Source organism: Lytechinus variegatus, chromosome 1, assembly GCF_018143015.1.
Source record: "Lytechinus variegatus isolate NC3 chromosome 1, Lvar_3.0, whole genome shotgun sequence".
NCBI lineage: Eukaryota > Metazoa > Echinodermata > Echinoidea > Temnopleuroida > Toxopneustidae > Lytechinus > Lytechinus variegatus.
The window spans coordinates 55,364,842-55,387,588 of NC_054740.1; the positions used below are offsets into that span (position 1 = coordinate 55,364,842).

The 22,747-nt window shown below is 37.3% G+C and overlaps 1 pseudogene; it reads right to left on the minus strand.

Moving 5' to 3' along the window:
• LOC121417371 overlaps positions 1-22,747 on the minus strand; it is a 50,330-nt pseudogene that overhangs the window by 22,279 nt on the left and 5,304 nt on the right.

Below are 22,747 nucleotides of genomic sequence, written 5' to 3' on the forward strand. Positions count from 1 at the left end.
GCATATCTTTTAGCCCAAATAATCAGTATAATAAAAAAAATAATCAAATTTGTAATTCCCCCAACAACTGTCACATTGCAAATTGTCCGTAGCAATTCCATGCCTGTCTCAATATCGAATCACTTTCATTTCCTGTTCATTTCAAAGTGACTTCGGCTTTTGGATTCCCATGGAGAATTTAAACAATACAAGTGAAAGGTTAGCCAGGGTATAAAGGATGCAGAAATGACCTTGACTAGTAAATATCCATTCGACTAGTCCCTGGATTCAAGAAAGGTAAATTTTTCAAACAAAATATCAAACAATAACAAATCACAAAGACTCTGGGTAACAGGCCTTCATCTTATTTGGTTGTGGAGGATCGTACTACGAAAGGAAAAGGGTTTCAAATTTCAGAGGTGTCATTTTAAACACTTGCTTATTTTTTCCCCATTTTCAGTTGTCATTTTCAACAAAAGCCTATTGTGAAAATAATTACATGTGTGCGACCTATTGAAAATTGTTGAGAGATTATCATGTAGTTTTAAAGAGAGACTCGGTGGATGTTTCACAAGCGACTTTAGGAACAGCCGATGATCCTTCCTTAGGATCTAAATTAGCAGCAATGAAAATCTGGTGTGTGCTCTTACCAAAAGAAAGGATCGCCAGTCGTCAGTAAAGTCACTTGTAACTTACGAACAGCTTTATGAAACACGCACCAGGGGCCCGTAACACAAAGCTTAGCAATGATCGTTGAACACTTTTCTACGACTGATTCCATTGACTAAAATGTACAATCAATAAAAAAACTCAACCTTACGATTAATCGCTAACCTTTGTGCTACGGGACCCAGGTGACAGTAATTAGATTTGCCCATTTCTTTCCTAGCCACCAACTGATGCACTGGGCAGACTGCTACTAAAAAACACATTTGTAATACAATCTCTTTCATTTCACAAATTAAAATTGATATTGTAAATTATATATATTGTGTATTAAATTACCAAATAAGTAATAAGTTAATAATGACAAGAAATCAACTCACTTTCCTCACATACTGGCTCAGCATGATGCATCGTTGATGTCGAAGGCTACGGATGAGGTCACGACACTCCAAGTTATCACAACGGCTAGCAATGTCATCTGCTCGCATGCTGAATTTATCTTCTATATTGATGTCGGCACCTCTCTTTACAAGACAGCTGGAATGAAAATAGAACCATTATTATTATTATTTGTTTGGCGTCACCTGCGCCTGGGAGGCGAAAAGCAAACTGACTCACTATGACCCGCAGTTCTCACTCCCGATATAACTGATTTGGGAGGGGGGGAGTGGACCACTTAACTAAGGTTTACCCCCTGCTCTTATACGAATAGTGCAGTGGGTTCTTAACGTGCAAAGGTGGTGGACTCTCCTCTACACAGGGCCTCCATTTAACATCCTATCCAAGGGACAGATTGTTTTCCATTGTTACATAGCCTGCATCTATGAAACATGGGAGAGACGTTTACACAACGCACTGGATTCAGTTATCTGCCCAGGGTGGACTCACACCCACGATCTTGGGCTCGACGGGCAGACGCGTTATCGACTGAGCTCACAACGCTCTCTATAAATAAACAATATTTAAGTGCTATATAGATTTATTTCCAGACAGTGGATTCTGGCTTCCCCTCAAAACATGTTTAGACTTTCTCCACTCCATGGAGAGCATTCTCGCAATTGCTTCCAAGCAAATCTGCTGGGCATATGACATTTGCTACATCATTCTGAGTTCCCAATTCACTGATGCACCAAAGGGGGAGGTACCGTGGCCGAATAGTCTAAGACACCTGACAGGAAAATTCAATAACATTTGCTCCAGCGATAATTGCTCTGATGGAAAACCTTCACATTTGAACCACACAAGAAATTTAACCTCCAAAACAACATGAACCCTAATCTTTATCTTTACATCATTCTGTACCAAATACTCTTACTACAATCCCGACCCCAGGGGGGGGCGGTGGGGGCGGTCGCCCCCCCCAAAACGTCCCCAAAAAGAAAAAAAAGAAGGGAAAAAAGAGAGGAGAAAAGAAAAAGGGAAGGGAGGAAAGGGAAGAAAGGTAGCTTTGTGTTTTTTTTTCTTAAAAGAGAAACTCAATCACTCTTGCTTTAAATTTATATATGAATTTTTCTTCCGCGCTGCGCGCGGTTAAATGACAATATTGCAATTCTCCATTGTTTCCCCCACCCTTTCTCTAACCCTGTTTTTCCACCTGAGGTATATGTGTTTCTTACCGGTTAAAGTTCAAATGTATCCATTAGGGCATGGAATTAGAGTAAGGCTACGCCAAAGTATATGAAGTTATCTTTTTTTTTTAATTGATCGCGCAACTTCTGGTCGGGTCCGCTCCGGGCGGGTAAAATTTTATATCAATTTCTGCCGCCACCTCCATAAAGTCAACTTCTCCTGCTTTTCAGCTCATTACCAAACAACCATAATTCTGGGGCAAACAGGTTCCTAAAATTCGCGTCGTATTAAATAAAGAAGTACAATTTTTTTTTATCAAATTCTATTAAACTTCATGTCATTTCCCTTCACATTCATCTCCTGCCCTGTTTTGCGCCCTCAGTTTGAAATTTTGAATGACACTTAAGTTTCTTTATTATTCAAAATGAAGCACTTCAGGATAAGTCAAAGAAATTAGGAATCCTCTTTTTTTTAATTTAATTTCAATAAATCACAGAAGTTTCAACTTTTTGCGCACTATTTCCTCATAAAAAAGTTCAATAATCTTAGAAAATCATTTTAATTAGAGCCGATGGTGGTATTAGACGTATCTGCATTATTTTGATGAAACGTCCGCCCTTTGAAATTTCAGAGTTTCATTGCTCTGCGCGGGGCTGAATATCTTTCTCCCGGCATATATACACTCACTTCTCCTCTGTTTTGCGAGTTAAAGATATGCACTGTCGCTATTTTAATTGTTTGTAATCAAATCTGATCTTTCCAAGGGATGTATTCAATATATCTTTGAGAAGACCCTTTAGTCGGGACCATTTTCATGGCAAAAAACTGATAAAACGCTTTAGCTTCCGCGCTTCACGCGAGGGTATTATTATTTTAATTTCCTCCAATGTATTCCTTTTTTTGTGCGTTCACAATCACTTTTTGAAAACAAATTAAGGTTCATGAAAACAATGTTCAAAATCACAATGAGTCAACTGAATTGGAGCTGAAATAGGCACTAGAGACAAGAGAGACGGCTCCTTTTCATTTTAATTTATGAAACACCAAAAGCTTCGCGCGGGAGGGGGAAACTCCCCCTCCCTGCACCCACCCCCTAGGGAACGCGCTTCGCGCGCTCTGTAAGTGTTGGCACGCTTTGCGTGCATTTACCGCCCCCTCCAAAATGAAATCCTGGCTACGCGGTTGCCCGACCCTAACCCTATGTCACCGACTGGACACGTGAAAGTCGGGGTTCAATTCCCGGCCACAGCACCTTTGCCCGTGAGCGTGGCAAACTCCATCCCGTTTCAAACTTACTCAATGACGTTCACATGATTCTTCTGGGCTGCATAGTGCAATGCGGTCCATCCGTTCACATTGTTTGTTGTATCCGGGTTAGCACCAATTACACATATCAAGATCTGTTCAAGTACAAAACATTTACAATGAATTACAAATTGAATTACAGTTTTTGTACAATGCCTACTTACTTGCTTGTTGTATGCGAGCAAATGAGAGGATGAACTTCAAACATTTGTACGGTTGCACACATGACGTACCATCCAAAATGTACCATTGCACGGCTTTAGCAGGTGAAGTCACAATAAGGTTTAATTCCTTGCGCTCAGTAAAAGTGAAGGTGCAATGCGCGTATAAGCCTGCTGGCCAAATGAGCAATGCTACCCAAGGTCATGTGCGCTTGGGGGATTTTGCTTTTCACTTTCATTTCTTTTTATGCTCCCTTTTCATAGATTACTGCAGGGAAAAACTCTTGGTTTTTTTTAAATATATTTTCGCTAAATGCCGAGGCGTTGTACAACACAAATAGCAAATATTCTTATTCGTGCAATGGTGCACAAATCGCACTCATCGCACTCATGCCTATTCGCTATTTGATGCACCACGCCATACACCGGGGTACACCGGGGTACCGTAGTACCCGGGGTACGGCGTTGTGCAGCGCCATCTCGTGTTGTAATAGTGTACAGTTACATTGTTGTCATGGTGATCACGGTCGTACGATCGGTGCGAAAATCATGACGATCACAACGCCTATTTCCTTTCTTTGATACAATCTAGTGGCAATAATAGTAAACAAATTATGTTAAGTATACTTAAATCTGAATTTAAGTATACTTTTCGACAGTTAACTTACACAAAAGATTAGCTTATACTTAGTCCCAAAACTCGCCCTGGTACACGCGGTGGGGGTGGTGTAGACTTATTACTCGTCCATCACAGGCACAGCGCAGTGCATGTGCAGCGCATTTGCAATGGTATTGCATGAATTTCCAAAAGTGAAGATAGTACAAAACATTAAAATATACTTGTACAAATGGTGGATTATTATTTGGTACCCCAGGGTACCAAATACTGCATCATTTGTATAACAATCAATTACAAATTTAGTGAGTGAAGATAAAAATGACCTTGGGCCCATTTCATAACAAATTGGCAATAACGGTTTTAAAAAAAGCAATCGAAATTCTTCAATCTGATTGGTTTATGGTAAATTTGTTTGTTATAGAAATTGGATAAGAGATCTGTCATCTCATCATCTCTCACACAAGATGTAGACATGACAGGGTCTAGATCTTGTCATCTCGCCATGTCTCTGCGGGATGTAGACAGGACGTGATATGCGATCTTTTCATCTCTCCCACAAGATGTGGACATGAGATCAAGATCTTGTCATCTCATCATCTCTCCCATAAGATGTAGACATGACGATATCTTAGATCTTGTCATCTCGCCATGTCTCTGCGGGATGTAGACAGGACGTGATATGCAATCTTTTCATCTCTCCCACAAGAAACTGAACCCTTATCATAGAGACTCTTTTGATCAAGTCTCTGGTAACAATAATCAGATAGCAAAATACACAGAGAACCATGCAATGCAAAATTGACCAAATTTGTTATTTTGTAGGGGTTTTGTTGTGGTTTCATGTACTGATCAGCGCAGCAGCAAAGGCACTAATAAAGAAAGGAAAACCGACACACCCAAGTTTCAGATTGGGGCTTATGTGGGCTACATATCAATTCTTTAAGGCCTTAAAAGAAAGCAATATGAAACAAGCTTCACCTCGACTATGACCTCAAGTCCAATCTGAGCCGCAAGACAGAGAGGTGTCATTCCCTTCCGATTCGTTGCTTCCACGTTAGCACCGTGAACCTGAACTAGATTCAAAATCAACGACAGCTGAGGGAGCCCTGGGAAAAACAAGAATATTCACCATGCGTTAAAACCCTGCTGACAAAGAAACCCTAAAACTCAAAATAAATCGTGAAACTCAAACAAATGGAAATCAAATTGTGTTCATCAATAAATATGAGATGCATGTTGATAATTTTCTTTTCTTCATCTCAACAATCATTTATTTTGTATTTACATGCAAGCAACAGGGTAGCCCAAACAACAGTGTTTAAATACTGTTGTGCAATTGACATGAAATGTTGTTGATGGCGATGTTGGCAGCCTTCATCTTCTTCTCGGGTCACTACACCATTCCCATCTTGTGAAGGATGCAAGATCTGGCTTTGGGGCTTAAGAACTCTGGCAGTGCATGGCTCTGGTAGGAAAGGGCATACCAAAAGCCCCCCCCCCCCCATGTCACAGGTAGAGTCTCCTGGTGATGGTGGTAGTGGGGAGTGGTGGCGGGGATGGTGGAAGTGGTGCTGGTTGTGATGATGCTCATGATGAAAATAATGGTGGTGGTGGTGGTGATGATGACGATGGTGATGATGGTGATGATAATGATGATGATTATAATGAAAATTGATGATTATTGATTAAGGAAGAAATAGAAGGAAAAGAAAAAGAAAGATAAAGAGGAAGAAAATAAGAAAGATAAACATAAGCAGCAGCAGCAATGATTTGAAAAATAACAACAACAGTAATAAGAACAAAAAAAAACACATCACCTATCAAAGCTGCCAGTTTTCTATCAAGGAGGAATGATTAGTGAACACGATATCATAAGCCGATTACTTTTCGATTGATGGTAATGATCATATGATCAATGTTTAGCTATTAAATGTTTATTTATCCTAATTTACTCTTGTTCAGGAAAAAGGAAGTAAAACTTTATCACATGATGAAAGTAGTAAAGATTATCAAATGGATATTAAAGTAGAGTTATCACTTTTCTAACTACCAGGCAAGTTCCCACAATACTTCATTGTTCTACAGATTATGTAAAATGAAACTGAATGAAACTCAGCCAAATGATTTCAAAACTAGAACCACTGCCAATTTGGTGTGAAATTATACAAGTATTTCAGTAGAATAATGGTTCTCTCTCTCTCTGTTGTGATAACAATTTAAATTTATTCAACATTTTTGTTAGCATAATTCAGGCGGAGGGCTGCAAACATCTCTGCCTTTACGAGTATGATGCTGTAATAAGCCATACGTCTAATATGGCGAGACTAGAGTGGCTGCTCGCATCCACCACCAATGCACTCCTTTATTGCTTGAGTCGTTGCTTCCTTTTTATCGAAAATGTCCAGTACCAATTTTTTATACAATATTTTCGTTAGCATATAATTCAGGCAGAGGGCTGCAAACATCTCTGCCTTTACGAGTATGATGCTGTAATAAGCCATACGTCTAATGTGGCGAGACTAGAGTGGCTGCTCGCATCCACCACCAATGCACTCCTACATGTATATTGCTCGAGCCGTTACTTCCTTTTTATTGAAAATGTCCATTTTTCATACAAACAGACTGCACTGCATCGTACTTGATAAAAAGAAAACAATCACATATATTAAAAGCAAGATGAGAGGGTAGTGGCTGTTGTTGCTTCACACCAACCCTTGTCTCGTCGCATCAGATATATTCCTCACATATAGCGTAACAGCAAAGATATTTGAAACCCCCACCAAGATTACGGGCTGCATTTTCATTTACATCTGGGCCCAATCTTACGATCAATCCAATCAATCGTAACTGTATGGAAATCCATCAGTGTCATAAATTTTTCCACAGGATATTTGCAAAATGTCCTTTGTAAACAAAGAATAACACACCAAATAGTCAAGAAATCAATGAATTTATGGATAATGTACATTCATATCTAGAATTTTTGTTAAGAAACATGCATTTTATATGTAGACTTCGCTGGCTTTCCATATTTGCAATCGATCAGATCAATCCTAACTCTTTATGAGATGGGACTCGGAACTCTGACTCTGGACTTAGGCTCATTTGTTTTCTCTTTTACAGAGTTCTCAAGAGATTTGTATCAATTTAATTTGTAAATGTTGCAAATTTTTACATTAACTAGAAAATTCATCAAAGAATTTGAACAAATTGAATTTGAGCAAAAAAAACTATTCTCAAAAATACTTCTTCTATTTCAATTTCAACTGACCTTCAATAAATTTCTTTTAACGTTCAATATAAAGGTCAATAATCAAGCAGAACTTAAAAAATATACACTTTACTTTATACACACTATGATTTTTCATTATTTTTATGCATCCACTTTACACTATAGACTATACATGTTACACTACACTATATAATTACACATAAAGGACAAGTCCACCCAACAAAAACTTGATTTGAATAAAAAGAAAAATATTCAACAAGCATAACACTGAAAATTTCATCAAAATCGGATGTAAAATAAGAAAGTTATGTCATTTTAAAGGTTCGCTTATTTTCAACAAAATAGTTATATGAACGTGCCAGTTACATCCAAATGAGTTGATGACATCACTCACTCACTATTTCTTTTGTATTTTATTATATGAAATATGAAATATTTTTATTTTCTCGTCATTGTCATGTGAAATGAAGTATAATTCTAATGTTGTAACCCGCAAGTGAAAACCCGAACCGTACCGTCCCGTATAATCCAATAATTTGCAAGCGGGACCCGCTGACCCGTCGGGTTTTAACCCGCAAGTCAATTTATCTTTGAAAAATGAAAAACATTATTTCTGCAATCCCCACACTATACAGGCTCAAATCAGGAAAATATATGTCTACTACTACCTAGCCTAGAGTGAATTTACTTACAATTTGCAAATTCGCCTTTTATTCCGGAGAGAAAATGTTTTTTTGGGTGACTTTGTACCACGAAATGGGTCCGCTCTGATCTCGAAATTGAAAGCATTACGCAATTAACGCCTCGGATCGGAGCTAGCGAGCCGCAGCTCAGCGCGCTAGCTAGCGCTAGCCCAGGCTGCCACTGCGTCAAGGATCGGCAGACGGCAATGTTGTTTTTCAGTCCAGGTCGGTCGACACGGCGACTCACAACAATCATAATTACAATATTCAATTCTATGGGACCTCGTCTATAAAGTAATCAAAATTGTAATGAATACCTGGATAATGATACAGTCAGTTTTTTCTTCTCGTTTATCTCTATATTATTTCCTTCTGTTTTTGTACCGTATTTCATTCGATAATATGGCCGCTAAAACTCGATGTTCAGTTTCCCGTTGCCCGCCCGCGTTATGAAATTTGGCCCGCGTTTGAAAATCAAATTCTGAAAATAAACTATTTGGATATCTAGATTCAAAACTGATTTAAAACATTAATATAAGCTTTTCAGTAACACAATTACTTGTATATCTTGTAAATACCTGTAAATCTTTTCTTTCTTTCTTTTTTTGTGAATGGAATTACGCTGCATGCATACCTCGAGGGATGTTCGTGCAGGCTCCACTCAACAACCGTAGAAGTGGTGGAGCCTGCACGAACATCGCTCGAGGTATGGTTGAGCTACCTCAATAAATCCCAAAGTCTAGTAACCTCGCGTTGGTGAGTTATCATACGGCCTAGTAACATCCAAAATGATTTATCTTATTTGCTAATTATAACTTAAGAATCATTTGTTTTATTTTTCCAGGGGATGAGGTAAATATCAGACAAAAAAATCAAATTGAAGCTCAATCTGTTACAAGGCCGACGGGAGGCTCACCCACGTACGCATTGGCGCTTGTGCTAGCTAGTCTGAGCTCTGTCTCTCTGCCAGAGCTGTCTCTCTGCCAGAGCTCTGGGGGACAATTCGCTCTGTAAAGGCCTCAATGATGGTGATTTTCTACTTCAGACAGAGTTGACATTTCGGGTATATTTTTCAAAACTGCCAATGAAGTTTGATGATTTCTTCATTGTGATGTATATTTAAGTTATTAATGAATTCATTCTCACCAAATTTAGACTCCCCCATAGAGAAATACAATTTTCGTGGAGATCTGCGTTTTCAAAGAACTTCAGGAAAAGTAAGGGTATGTGGGCCTTTATTACATGGCCAAGTACTGGAATTAGATGGAGTAAAAATTAGATATTAAATTCATTTATATCAAGTTCAACTCACAGTCTCACCCACACAAACACACCCACATCCAAGATTCTAAGCATGAAAAAAACTTTAAAAATCATACAATATTAAACAAGTAATAATTAATTTAATAAGTGAACAGGTATTCCTCAAAATACAAAAATGTAGCATTTGAAAAGAGCCCCTGAAATATTACCAAAAAAATGAAAATGGAGCCCCCCCAAAAAATGATTAATTTTCCCTGGCTTCAAGTTCCACAGAATAAAGTGCGTTAAAAGGTTACAAAAGGTCAAATTTTCATCTTCTGAAAAATAATGAATAATGAAATCGGTTCCTCATTATGAGCTGGAAAAAATGGGACGGGAAACTCAACATCGAGTTTCATTGGCCCATGCGGTTGCTTTTGACTGCGCTGCATGCACTGGCGCTGGCCTAGCCTTTGAAAGAGCAACTCGATGTATTTATCATGTTGAACTGTCTCAGACTCAGTCCTGTTCACTATTCACAAGAAAAAAATATGCCGGCAGTTTTTAAAAGGAAATATCTACGTCTCTAAAAGAATCTGCCACGTAAGAAGCACATGATCTTAACTCAATTTTCACTGTGAATGTTTTTATTATGCGTCGTTTATTCTCCCTTTTTTTCGCATGACGGTCTGCGGGTTTGAGAATGAACTCGGCCCGGCCCGCAACCCGCGATCGGAGGCATACCGGCAGGTTAACCCGTACCGCAACGGGTGCGGGTTACAACATTATTTAATTCCTCCATGAACACCTGGAATCCCATCATTTTAACATTTTGTGCTTCAGGCAATGAGGTCCTAATCATCAAATTCGTAAAAATTGAAATATTGTATAATTCAAACACTAAAAAACAAAAGAAATAGTGAGTGAGTGATGTCATCGACTCTCTTATTTGGATGTAACTGGCTCGTTCATATAACTATTTTGTTGAAAATAAGCGAAACTTTGAATTGTCATAACTTTCTTATTTTACATCCGATTTTGATGAAATTTTCAGCATTGTGCTTGTCTGATTTTTGTCTAGTGAATTAAATCAACATTTTTCTGAGGTGGACTTGACCTTTAACACTATTTAACTATACACTGTTCACATTACACTATACATTATTTACACTTTACATTATGCTCCATACACTGGAATATGCACTATGATAGTTTTACCTCCTTTGACTGCAGCGTGTAACAGAAGATTCCCTCTCTGATCTTTGTCATGATTGACATCAAAATCCATGGTCTGGATCTGGATCTGCAGGTCATTGAACCGTCAGCGTACTGGACGTTCTCAAAGATGACCTTCTTATCGTGGAAGGAACCGAGCCTCTTGCGGAAGGAGCTGCCATGGTAACGGGTGGGCAAGCATCGCCTAGTCCTGGAACAGAAACACACCTGGTCTGCGGTTCGACCTTGAGGAGTGGAGGATGGAGAAAACATTGAGGAAACAGCTGTTTGACCTTACTTTAGACTAGTCAACATTATAATCACCTGTAGGAACAATTTTCAGACCAGATTCAAACATGCAAAATTGCAAACATGGCATTTATTCCTCTTTCAAGTGTTAATTGTATATAATTTCTTTAGTCCAAAGGCATACAAGTGCTTTTGAAAGAATAATAAGGACTGCATTATCTTTGTTTGATTTTTGTTTGATTTTTTCTTCTATTTTTACAATAGCAAATATAAACACCCATAAAATGATTTTTTGCACGGTCAGCCCTAAACCCCACTTCCAAAACTGTTCTGCAGCCCCTTAATACCATTTCAACTTATTTATAAAAGCTATAAAAAAGTTTTTAAATAATAATTTGCCACAAAAATGAGAAGTAACAAGTTAAGTGTGAGTATGAATTCAATTCAATAGTCTTTATTATATGGAAAATAAAACATTGCATTCCATGAAATTAAAGAACAAAGTTCTTGTTTTTAATACTACTGGTACATACTTCTTAGGCCTGGCTTTACCCCTGAATAACATCACCAAATGTAAGTAACCCCCCCCCCCTCACACACTCACACACCCAAAGGGGGGTTGTTTGTCAAATGCATTTGTCAGAGTCAATACTTTCCTTGAAACATTGAAAACTTTTTGGAGAAAAAAGGTTTCTCTGTCCCGATGACTTTATTACACTAAAAAAAAAGAATTCTATAGATCTCTCTGTTCATTTTTTGTTTTATAACAATTGGAAATAATCAAAAATAAAAGATCAAACAGTTCAAAAAAGGACTTATTGATTTAATGGGATTGCTGGCCAAAATGAATGTAAAAATACAAGGTTAAGGTTATATTTAATGTAATTCAATTAGAAGGAGGAAAGTCTTTTTTCCTGTTTATTCAGAACAGTGGTGCCAAGGAGAGGAAATCAGTGTGTATTTTACACAACAAATGAATTTAAATGGAACCTATATAATATACTGACATAAAGGTCCTTGTTTCACTATGAGGTGGAGCAGGGGAAGAATGAATGGCTATTTGCATTAAAGATTTATCATGAAAAATGCTGAGGGGGCTAAATCAGCCCCCCCCCCTCCCTGTCTTTTGAGGGTTATAACTCAAAGAGTTTCATATTACTTCAGGGTTTAACATCAGTTTTTTGCACTTCTGACAGCCAATCAGGGTTAAACTATTCTGGTCAAGCCTTGAAATAAGCAGCTGCAGGCCGGGGGCAATTTTTTTTTGAAATTGCCCCCGGCTCATGGGCTTTTTATAGGAACCTGGGGCACTTTTCTGGCACCAGGGGCAATAAAAAAAAATTAATATAACGGTGAACCACACTCTAAATTTGTTTACAGTTAGCGCAGCTCCTGCAATTTTTTAATTAGTACATGAATAGCATGCTACATGTAAGTAATTAATAGGCTTATTCAAACATCTAAGAAATCAGATTTAAATGTTTAAGTGTGTTTTGACACACACCCTCCACATCCCCTTTACAACCACACACACATGGGCTTATTTATTTTTCATCTTTAATGAACCACAAACAATGAACCCCCCCCCAAAAAAAAAAAATCTAAATAAATGAATAAAATAAACATATTTAAAAGAGAGAGATGGAGAAAGAGAATTCAGATCAAATAATAATAAATTTAGAAAAAAAAAATAAAGGTTTTTTTTCATGGTTAGAATCACGTCACAGGTGTGGGTGAGTGTTTGTGTGTGATTGTGACTGTGAGGTGCACTTGGATTGCATATACATGTAAATTATGTTAAAGAAATGAAGAAATTAAATTAATATCTAACTCAGTCTATTCAAATTCCAGCACATAGCCACAGGCTACATGATGTATTGTAGGTTCATGTACCTTAAGTTTTTCACAAGTTATTTGAAAACGCAGATCTCCACAGAAAATGCCTTTCATTCTGGGAGAGTCTAAATTTGGTGAAAATGTATTCATTAATAACTTAAATATTCATCACAATGAAGAAATCATGAAGTTTTTTGACACTTTTCAAAAATTAACATGAAATCTAAACTGTATCTGAAACAGAAAATCACCATCACTTAGGCCATTACTGATAGAATTCTCACCCAGAGCTCTGGCAGAGAACATTAGCTCAAACTGGCTAACTAACAGCATACAAGTACCACACTCAAGTGCACGGCGTCCTCCTATTTATTTTTTTAGATGGAGCCTTGTTTGATGATTTATTGTCAGATATTTACCCCTCACCAAGAAAGAAATTAAAAAGCTATAATTCACAACTTTAAGCTAAGTGATTTTCATTAAGGCTCCGTTTTGACAAGCAAAGTCGGCGACTGTGAGGATAAAAGACTCTCACATCGTATGTAATGTGAACGGGGATTTATCTCCTGTGCAATTCGAATTACTATATCACAGAATTGTGAAATCCCGAATGGAAATTTGTGCATTAGAAATTGCACATGGTGAAGTAGGGAAAAACTGTTACCGCTACTGGAAGCACGCGCGTGCATGTATTACAGAAAAAAAAGACGGACGTAGCTCACTTTTTATGATACTGAAAAAAACACGCACTTGGCAATTTGAAACTGCTTATCGTAAATTGAAAGTTACTTGATTTCAGTTGGCTTTTCAGATATTTAAATTACATGTATGATATGGCTTCACTGCTCACTCACGGCGGGCGCAATTACCTGGAAAATATTTGCGCCCGGTCGTCAAAATTTTGATGATTTTGGGGCTTTATGGGCGCAATTGCATGGCTTATGAGCGCAAATTTGCGCTCAGCGCCCGCTTATTTCAAGGCTTGATTCTGGTGCAGTTTTTTTCATTTTGCAGTTTATGCAGTTTTTGCACTTCTGATAAAATAAGTGTTAAGCGCTATATAAACAAGGCCTATAAACCCCGGGGGGCCACTTTCATTGACGAGTGGATACCATGCGCGACCATGGGGTCTCGAAAAGCACCCTAAACACGTATTTTCCATATTCTGAAAATGCACCCCTTAACAAGTATTGGCGTCTCAAACCCTACCCTTAACAAGTATTGAAAACAAATCGATACTCTTGGCAAGTAATCCCTGAAATGAACCCCTAAACAAGTACAGCGATATATTGTCACGTACGGGTCCGTCAGTCGTCGGTTTTACCTTTACACACCATTTGGTTTCGTACGGCCCCACCTTCCACAACTCGCGCAAATCGGACTCTAAACACGTAGTGTTGGGGCAAAAAGGACATCCTTTATCAAACATTTTAATTTTGTTTTATCATCCCCGAAAATTTGACCCTAAACACGTATTTTTCCTAGCGAAATAGATACCCTTTTTTCATTATTTTGGTGTTTTTGATACCCTTATCACGTTACGTACGTAACGTGCCCTATCGTGAAAAAGACATCCTTTTACGTGTTTTTTTGGTCGCGCATGGTATTCACTCGTCAATGTAAGTGGCCCCCCCAGGCTATAAACCAATGAAGCAAATTTTATATGTACATTAATAGCAAGTTGACATCAAGTGTAGAATTACATTGTACATATATGGCAGAAATGAGAAAAATCTATCTCTATCATTAAACAACTTAAAGTGAGTTTTTCCCCATATGCATCATTCGAGGTTCCCCTTGTGTTATAAAGCTAGTTTAATTATCCAGTCCATATTTACACTAACACCTCATTAACTCATGATGCAGATCATCTGGCCATAAATTTTCAAAGTTGAATAAATTCAGTTGCTAATGACGTAAGTGTAAATAAACAAAACTCTGTTGCACATATTTTATCTTGCATGTACTGCACGTACTTGTTGGATGTGCATATCAATTCCCTGTATCAGTCAATGCATTTGTTTGATTAAGATGATAATTAAACTTTGCAAGACAACAAACAATACAGTCAAATATTTTTGTGTTGACAGCAAGGCATTGATTGAGAAAAATTTATTGAAGATTTGATTAAACACAATAATATCGTTCACTATGGTTTGCAATGAATTCGTAAACTATCAAATTTGCAGTGAATATTAGACATACATTATTAAACTTTTCTTATACACATTCAAAATCAAGTTAAGATATATGTGACACCCCCCAAAAAAAATAAGTGATATAAAGAAATAAGTTTTAGTAATGGATGTCTCAAATCAACAAATCTCAGAAACTCTATAGAGTGGATACTTAAACTTTTTATAATCAACAACATTTTGGTCGCATGGTGTTACCCCGATATATCAAAATAATCATAAAACCATTATCAAATATTCAATATTTCTTCAATATACATGTAGTATAATTTTGATAGCATCAAGATATTGCCCTCCACTAATGTAAATGGCATTGCAGGCACTTCAGGTATTCACAATATAATGTAAATCACTCGGTGCAGGCCCACCATGCTTGACCTATATTGTAAATACCCTCGAGCTACATTGCTACTGACGCCTTTGTACCTGTGCATTATTTGCATTTTTTTTTAGACTTACCCAATTTATCCTGCTGCTTGATAGGGGCACCTTTACTGCACAGGAACGATACAGCCTCATCATTACATGATAGAACAGCGTAGTGAAGTAGACCCATGCCTCCTTCTAGTCGCTGATCTATATCTGGTATTAATTATGACAAGCAGGAAAATTCCATTAAATGATCGATCTTTTTTAAGCCAACCCCCCAATTTCTCCAGTCTCTCTTCACTTCTACAGTACTAAAAATATAATAGTATTACAAATTTTCATGTGGGCTAGAAAACTAAGAAAAATCATTTCATGAATGTCCCTTAGATAAGAGATCAAATTTATATACTTGATGGAATTGCCAAAATAATGACATAGAGGAAAATTTCAATAAATAATCAACCTTTTTTAGGGAAATCCCCACTTATCTACAATCATACTTTACTTTTAGAGTGCTCACATCATAATAGCAGAACATTTCATGTAGACTTCATACCAGAGAGAAATAAATTCCTGTACCTTTCCATACATAGGGAACCATACTTAACTAGTTTACAGAATTGTCAAAGTACCGTAAGTAACGGTGTATTAACCGCACCTTTTTCTCGGCGGGATAGAAGCATAACTCGGGGTGCGGTTAATACACGGTGACGTGTCTGAGCCAGCCCGCCGTAACCCCTCCCGTACATGTACGATGTCTGCCAGTTCACAACACATCGAGTGGCCGGGCGTAGCCGCCCAGGCAATGTCGTTTAGAGGGGTATGAGCCGCGGGTAATGGGAAGCGATTATTACGATCTTAATTAAATATTGTCCATAACAAACGCACCCACCTTCATGACACTAATTTTGACTTTATTTTCGATTCAAAGTAGTGAAGTTCCCTGGCTAATTTAAAAGAGACGCCAAGCATACTCGGTAATATTTTGTCACCGCTGAGCGAGAGTTGAGTGAGCTTAGAGATTGCGTTGTAATATGGTTATAGTGCGACTTAAGCTGGCGCTATTCAAAGTTCCGTTTCGCGCCAGCTTGTTTTTTTTCCTTCCTGTTTGCTTTTCATAAGATACCATGTAAACCACGCACGAGAGAGACAGCACGAAGCCGTAAAAAACAACTGGAAAAAATGTCAATTTCTTTGTTTCTTGAACCTTCCTGTAATCCCGTATCCAAAATTCATGCTAAGACATCAAATTTCTGAAAGTGATTGTGATGCAAGAAATGTGAATGTTTCTTCCTCCTACGCTGGGAAAGACACAGATCATAATTTGATAAGATGTACTGGCATGACTGGTACTGTATCGTAGTTTGCAATGTAATGGCAGTGCTGTGTGTGTGTGTACACTGTGACTGTGAGGTGTGTGAGTGTCTTAAGTGGCCAATATTGTCGGGACCGTTCTTTCTTTTTAACATTTGTAGATGAATTGATCAAGAACAGCAAATTTCCGCATACCGGTAATCTCTTTGGATACTTTGAAATCTTAAACTTAGTTTTTGTTTCTTCGTACCTCAAATATGCATGTAAATGTGAGAAGAATTTTTTTTTTTTGTCCAAAGTTGGGGGTGCGGTTAATACACATTTCAAATGCCTAAAGAAAAACAAAAGATGCACACATTGTACTGTACGCAAAGATCAATTTCATACTTATAGTTGCCGAGGCTTTTATTAGATCCTATAAAACCTCTTCAAACTTTCAGGATGATTACTCTGTATATAACTCATAATGCTGTATTTTTTTTGCCCTACATGTGTATTTTAAAGATTTGTTTTTAATTTTATCCAGCTTCTTCAATCATACTACATGTATTGGCATGCAGTCTTGGCATATTCAATTTCATCACACTACATATAACTTGCATGAGAAACTAAAGTTTAATTAGACATAATAGATGATCTTCCCCTAATTGTTCCTTTCATAGCATTCTTGGTATGGAAAACATACAAGAAAATTGAAATTTTTAATGATGTAAATGAAATTTTGCCTGTGATACAGGAAAATGACAAGATAGTCTCAGTTTCCTTTTATTGCTGAGACACCCTGTAATCTTGTATAAGCATTCACACTTTCACTTTATTACAAGCCAAAGACAACTGACGAATCATCTACAGTCCTACTTACTTATGATCCTTTGATCAAGGAGTTCTCTCAGAACTCTTATTGGTCCACATCTGAGCACCAGTTTACAGCACGCCACCACCGAATCCTGCAACTCGGCTCCTTTGAAGCAAGAGATCAAGCCCTTCACATCCTCCGGCCACAGGTCACCAAAGGTCACCAGGGGGTCACCAACGAAGAATGGATGGCAGGAGAGTTTGGCACGCCAGAAGATGTTAGCTAGTTTGAAGTCCCTTGTGTCTGACGGCTTGTTGACGACACCGAACGACGACCCATCGCTCATGGCAGAATCCAATGATTCTATGGACATTGTTCGCTTGAAATTCGACCTGGGGTCAATATCGGTTTGGTGATGGGACTTCTGCACATCTTTCTTCCTGCGTCTTCGGAACATTGTGCCTGATTAATCCTTTCAAAATGTATTTTATTATATTTTCCTTCCACCGGACGACGTTCCTCACTTTGCGTCTGCTATGCAGCATACAAGTATTATATCCATCCCATTATGTGGAAATCAAACTAGGGAGTATAGGATATCGTAGAGCACAAGGAAGCCTCTCCATCTGCAAACCCTTGGAAGCTGCTAATTCTGAAGAAAGATAATTAAAATAATACATATGCATTGTCATTCTTTTTAATTCAAACTACTGAGATTATTGTACATGATGATTAAACGAGCAAAAAAAACTTAAAAGAAAGAAATATTTGAAAAAACCTTTGAGATCAAACAACTGGTCACTGTTGAATTGTAGAAATTTGAAGGGGAAATGAGTTGGAGATGTAAAAGACGGAAGTGAATCTTACCTATCTAGCTCGGTGCAGATCCTGTTTGCCATGTATGTAATGTACACATCTCAAGGGCCTTGTACATTTCATCATAAAATGTCAACAACATCCCCCTGAAACCTTTCACATAACAGAGAATGAGGTACCAGTCACATGACCGAGAAGGACAACTTCAATTGTGTCATCACAGTGTGAGTTGGTAGTGCAGGTCTGATGGACTTTGATCCTTTCTATGTACAGAGAATGAAAATAAAAACAAAGAGAACTGCAGTTGAACTTTACACATGATATCAATCAAAGGACTTGGATGATGATCAAAAGATGATAATGTTGCCAATTACATACTTGATAATGCAGCATGCACTGATTATCTGTTGGTGAATTTATGTGCAGATTTATTATGCAAGTCCAAGACTATGCCTCCATAAAAAAAATCAGTTCAAAACATGTTTGAATGTTGACCATATCAAATATATTATTAACTGATTAAATATACATGTAAATTAAAATAAAGGAAGAATTCAACATCACTATATAGTTTTTTCAAATACACTGTATCCATTTCACTATTAACTTTGTATGTAAGCCACAATGAGTATTGCGCAACAAGGGCTTCCCCCCCTCCCACTCTCTCTCTCTCTCTCCTTTGCCTGGTTGACCACTGCCACTCTACCAGTCACGCTTCTGTAACTCACTATTGCACTATAAAAAGCACAGATGAAAAAACCCGTTGAGATCAAACAATTGGTCACTGTTGATCTGTGGAAATTTGAAGGGGAAATGAGTTGGGGATGGAAAAGACGGAACTGAATCTTACCTATCTAGCTGAAAATCTAGTTCACTGAACTTATTTTTCTCTGCTTTTATAGTCTAATAGTGAGTTGAAGAATTGTGACTAGTAGTACAAAAGTTAAAGCATGGGTGGAAAACCCAGGCGGGACAGGGGTCCGTCCCCCTACCCATAATAGTAGGGGGACACAATATCAAATGTCCCCCCTACTATCTAATTTTGGTCTCTTATGATGGAAAGAAATACATCATTCAAAATCGAAACAAAACATGTATTTTGGATGAGATGACCTCACTTTTTTTTTGCTTGTCAATTTTATTTTGGTCAAAAGGACCTGACATTTGGGGTGATAACCTTTTTTTGTTGTTTTTTTTTGCTTGTTGAATTTCCAGTCCCTGTCACCCCTACCTTTGGGGAGAGATTTCCGCCCTCGAGTTAAAGCCTATCACGTTCAATAAAGTAACAAATTATGCGTACATAACAGCAGATGTAAACAGTCAGAGACCTCCGTCCCGTTACACAAAGGTTACTGATTAATTGTATGCTTGATTTTCTGTGATGACAATTTAGTCAGGTAAGAAGATTCATGACCCCTCCTCCCAATTTATTAAAAAAACAAAATCATTTTTGTACAAAGGTTATTTTGTGCCTTTCTAGTATAATTTCAAAATTACATTTTTTTTTGTTTCCCATTCGTAGAACATGTGTGTCATTTTATTTGATAAGCACTCTTTTTGCAAAGTGTAAAGGCTACTTTAAACAAATATTTGTTCTCTAAAAGTTAGTAGCAAGTACAGTTACAGATTGTCACTGTGTACTTCCCTATCCTTGATTTATTACACCATCACAGTAAGGAGGGAAATCAATAAAGCATATGACAACTACCGTAATAATAACATGATCGTTATGGGAATCCCATTAATGATATTACATCATTGTTAAAGAAAGGCAATATATTTTGACAATTTCAATTTCAGATGCTTCTGTAGCTCCACTTGAGCCAACATTTCATGTAAACACTCAAGGCAAAGTCTACCCAACAGACCTAAATGTATATAATCAAGTTGAAAAATAAAATCCTTTTACAGTCTTACTCCCCGAAAATCAGTCAAAAAAGCCTAAATTTGTTTGATTTTTTGTAGTTCTGAAGTTTGCACATTATCATGTTTAATTCTCTAAATGTAAATATCAAGCTACTATATTGAGGAGAGAGATGGAGATAGAGCCCAAATCATGAGGGAACTCTTCTCATAATGAATAAAAAATAGCTTTGCTTCATTTTGATGTACAGTCCTGGACTCCATAACCCAAAGATTAGCGATCAATCGCTAAATGAAATGACCGATCAATATCAATGTTACACACGCATTAGGTTTGAAATAGTGATCAGGGACCAATCAGTGCGGTTCTTTCATATTTGCGATTCATCGCGAACCTTTGTGTTACGGAGCCCTGGATGGTGTTTCATAAAGCTGTTTGTAAAGCTACGCACAGTTTTACGCACGACTGGAACCTGTTCTTTGGCGCTAAATCAGTTATATAGGGATACATCATGTAATGCAGAAAGGGATCACCAGTCGTGCGTAAAGTCATTCATAACTTACGAACAGCTTTATGAAACCTGCCCCCGTTATGGGAGACCTAAGTGTATGATTTATTTTTTATTTAAATTTTTTTTTGGGGGGGTGATATCAGTTTGGAAGGGAAGAAAGTGAGATGGCTGGAAAAGTTAAGGGTGAAGGAGATGAGAATTTTGTGGAGGAGAAAATGTGTGTTTGTATGGCCCAAATTCACAAAGGTGGGTTTGAAAACCCACGGTCGAGTCCATGGTTTATGCAGATTTCCAGTATAAATTACACCTAATTTAGCATGTATCGGGAGCGTATATAAAAAATGTCCAATGCTGATGTGCGCTTTTGTCACAGTGCACCAAATTGACGCCTGTTGCTGTGGTTATCTATGCTAATTTATTCATGAGTCCACTATTTTTATTCATGAGTCCACTCTTCAAACAGTGGACTCATTAATAAAATAGGCGTAATTTATACAGGAAATCTGCATAAACCACAGACTCAACCCACCTTTCTGAATTCGGGCCTATGTCTTTGTGTTTGTTTATTTGTGATTCCCTTCTCATGCTTGTATGCCTATGATGGAGACTTGAGTGAATGCCGTGACAGAAAATTCATTTTGATAACAGAAATTAATAATTCAAGGAAGGGATGGTAGCATGGTGGGATGGAACCTAGATTGACTAAAATTCATGTTATGCGTTAAAAAATATGGAAAATTATTTTTCAAAGTGCCACAACAGAGAAAATTTGGGGAATCCCCAAGCCGCAAACTTGTTTAGGAGGGAAAAGGAGGGAAAAGAGGGAATGCATTAATGTGTGAGAAGGAATTGAACAAAATGACAGGTATGTATTGGTAATGAGGGAATGTTAGCAGAAAAAGTGGATCCCAAAAAATTGTCATAAAAATAATAAGTATATACATGTAGTTGTTGTTGTTTTTTGGCTAATTCCATGATTACTCTTCAAGTTTGTTATATTTTATTTCATTAGAATATGGAATAAAAGAAGGTCCCCTGGTTAAAATCAAGTTCCACATAAAGACTAATTGTAACACCAATAAGACATTCCATTATTCGTAACACCAGCTAAATATTCAAGTGAACGAGTATCAATTTGGGGGCTGTTTTGAGGAAAGAATAAAGAATAGAAAGCATATTCTGCATAAATTTGATATTCAAAAAGAGGGAAATCTGGAAGAAAACAAAACTAATGTCTCTTTCAGTGTGCTGAGCATGGTCCAGAAAATAAAAAGAACAGAACCAAATTAAAATCTAAAAATATCTGGCTAATCTTGATCTCTCTGTCATAAAAAATTGTGATTTTCCAGCATATTTTTCGGAAAGGTGGTAAGCTGATTGTATTAAAGGACAAGTCCACCCCAACAAAACCTTGATTTCAATAAAAAGAGAAAAATTCAACAAGCATAACACTGAAAATTTCATCAAAATCGGATGTAAAATAAGAAAGTTATGGCATTTTAAAGTTTCGCTTATTTTCAACAAAATAGTTATATGAACGAGCCAGTTACATCCAAATGAGAGAGTCGATGGTGTCACTCACTCACTATTTCTTTTGTTTTTTATTGTTTGAATTATACAATATTTCAATTTTTACGAATTTGACGATTAGGACCTCCTTGCCTGAAGCACAAAGTGTTAAAATAATGGAATTCCACGTGTTCAGGGAGGAATGAAACTTCATTTCACAGTGAATAATGTCATCAACTCTCTCATTTGGATGTAACTGGCTCGTTCATATAACTATTTTGTTGAAAATAAGCGAAACTTTAAAATGCCATAACTTTCTTATTTTACATCCGATTTTGATGAAATTTTCAGTGTTATGCTTGTTGAATTTTTCTCTTTTTATTCAAATCAAGTTTTTGTTGGGTGGACTTGTCCTTTAAATATAAATTTATCTTTATCATTTCTTCCTTTTTCCCCGTCAAAAAAAAGAAAAATTAAGGAGTAATCGAGGATGGTGCAAAATCGCACCCTTTTCTCCAGTTTCCAAATATTGGACACGTAGAGTTGTGTGCCACGATCAATTTCAGCGATTTAAATAGCGTTCTAGACCCCAAAATAATTGCTTAATTGTTGATAAA